The sequence below is a fragment of the Crocuta crocuta genome, unplaced genomic scaffold (assembly GCF_008692635.1).
Source record: "Crocuta crocuta isolate KB4526 unplaced genomic scaffold, BGI_CrCroc_1.0 scaffold541, whole genome shotgun sequence".
NCBI classification, from domain to species: Eukaryota; Metazoa; Chordata; class Mammalia; order Carnivora; family Hyaenidae; genus Crocuta; species Crocuta crocuta.
In genome coordinates this window covers 1,692,770-1,695,303 of record NW_027531901.1, presented here as the reverse complement: position 1 = coordinate 1,695,303, position 2,534 = coordinate 1,692,770, and the positions used below count along the sequence as shown (strand labels likewise).

Here is a 2,534-nt window from a genome sequence, read left to right as displayed (position 1 = left end):
CTGGGGGTGCGGGGCCCCCCCCCCCCCCCCAGTTAAGAATCAATCAGCTCCAAGTGGATATCACTTCCGGATTGTGTGCTGACTCTGATCCCCACCGCAGATCCTAAGGACAGGGACCCAGTACAACCAGCCCTGAAGAGCCTCAGGGCAACTTCAGGAAGCTTCACCTAACATGTGTAGGGGTGTCTAGGGGAGGGGCACTCGTGGAGGCAGCTTGGGGAAGTCTACGCCCTCTCCTCTCCTGGAGCTGGGAGGGGGGGTACTTCCGTCTAGAAGACCTGAGGTTTCCAAACTCGGGGTGCCCCAAAGGGAAGGGCCAGAAGAGGGAAGGGACCCACCAAGCTGTCTCCCCTCCTCGGGAGTGGCTGCGACGAGCCAAGTCCAGGCTCCGCTCCCTCACCATCTCCCACTCCTAGAACAACTGAAACTTCTCAGTCTGCCCTATACCTTCCAGTCCATCCTGCTGAAAAGAAAATTCTGTGAGAGCAGAGACCTTGTCTGTCGTCTGTGTCACACGCCGCTGACGGTCAGTGATGAGAGTCATGCCTGGCACATAGTTTGGTAGACAGCGGGCATGACTGCCCAGACGGACTTCTCCCCAGCCCTCCCCCTGCATTTCCGACTCCCCTGCCCGCCGCTCACTACGATCTCTGCCGGCGCAGAACACGGGCCCGGTGTAGGCAGCCTCCACTCCGTGCCCGTCTCTTCCCAACTTCACTTGCAGTGCCCGTCGCGTGAAATCAGCCTGGTGGGAGAATTTGCACTAAGAAAACTGCAAACACTGCAAGTCATGGTTCCCCCCACCCCCACCCCCAGCTGGTGGTTAAACATTCACCGGCACACCGCTGCCTCCCATCTCCTTTCTGCCTTTCGAGCTCTGTGAGTCAGACAATCAGACAAGTCACAGGACACTTGGCTCCTGTCTGCTGCGGTGCCGAGATCCCAGGTATCTACCTAATGGGATTGTCTGGGGGGTTAAATGGGATTATAATTCCTCAACGTGTTGAGCGCAATGTTTGGCTTCTAGTGAAACACACAACACGCTTTAGTATAGTTCCAGCTCACAAACCACCCCCGAGATGTAGTGGCCTAACGCACATTTATTTTGCTCTGGAATCTATACTACGGCCAGGACTTAGGAAAGATCACATCCCTGGGGAGCAGGAAGGCTGGGCTCGTCGGAAAGCCATGTCCACTCAGACACCTGCCGCGGACGCTGGCTGCGGGGCCCGTGGCTGCGGCCCTCGATCAGACACCTGCGAGTGACTTCCCCACAGACCAGGCGGTGGCTGGGTTTCTGGGGTGAGTGGCCCAGGAAACAGCCAGCGAGTAGCTATACCCCTTTTTCTCACTTAGCTTGGAAATCACACAGTATCACTTCTTCCCCGTCGTGATCATGAGCAGCAAGTGACTAAGGCTGGCCCATATTTAAGGGGACCGGAATGAGAATCCTCCTTTTGAGGAGAAGAAGAGCGTGAAAGAATTTATGGGTATGTTTCTAAACCATCACAACTGTTATTATCGTGGCCCTTAGGACACTCTAGCTTCTCATAAGTGAATTATCCCACTTCTTAGCCTAGGGCGCTCTGCAAGGGGGCCGGGTCCCTCGGACTCACTGAATCCCTCTCCCTCCCTGCTCCACCAGTGAACTAGGGCCCTGCTTGCTGCAGACTTCAGTAATGTTACAGAAGTGAATTTCCTCTTACAGGAGCTGGCCCTGGACATCTGTGCTCCACGGGGCGACACCCTGTCGGTCCCATAGAAACGGAGGTGAGGGGCCTGTGCAGGGCACAGCCAGCAGGCCAGGCGGCTTTACCAGAAGGACCACGACCCCAACAGCCGCTACTCATCCTGGGGTTGTGGTGACCATGAGGGCAAGTTCGTGGCTGAAACAACCCACCTTAGGAGGCGACTCTGAAAATGGAATGGCAGGTCACTGTCCGGGAGTCAGATCACAGGCTCGTGACATAATTTCTGTCTTGGCCTTGGGTGTCCCAGTCTGTCCGATGGAAATAGGAAAAGGTCTGTGGGTTGGGCATTTGGAATAGATGATCGTAGTATTAAAAAGTTGGGCTAGAATCCAAGTTCTTCTTCTGGAAATGGTTGACAGGGTTGCAAGCTTCTCTAAGGAAAAAAAAAAAGCAGAGAGAAATCTCTTCCCTTATGCTGTGGACATGAATCCGTCTCACAGTGTCTTTGAAATCCACAGAGCTAGGATCCCAGAGAAAAGTGTATGTACGTGTGTGTGTGTGTGTGTGTGTGTGTGTGTGTGTGTGTGTGTGTGTGTATGATACTTGGGGAGGACTTTTGCAGGAAAGAGAGCCTCAGACAAACCTCCATTTCAGTGATGGTGGCAGAGAACAGAGGCTGGTCGGTAAGCTGGGCCCCCCCCTCAGAAGCAGGGATGTGCAGGGCGGCCAGGCCCCGCCCTCAGCCCCCCCTTCCCTGATTCCTCAGGGTCCCTGTGTGCCACAGCTGGGTGCTCGCTGGTCAGACCTTCGGATCCAGCCCCTGGGGGCATCAGGCGCCCCTGC

The 2,534-nt window shown here is 55.4% G+C and overlaps 1 long non-coding RNA gene across 1 annotated transcript; it reads left to right on the top strand.

Annotated features, from left to right (window-relative positions):
• The first annotated feature begins 526 nt into the window (after window positions 1–526).
• On the top strand, window positions 527–2,031 carry LOC144239822 (uncharacterized). The gene is made up of 3 exons (XR_013337499.1): window positions 527–946; window positions 1,357–1,490; window positions 1,709–2,031. It is a non-coding gene; the product is annotated as an uncharacterized LOC144239822 (long non-coding RNA).
• The last annotated feature ends 503 nt before the right edge of the window (window positions 2,032–2,534 follow it).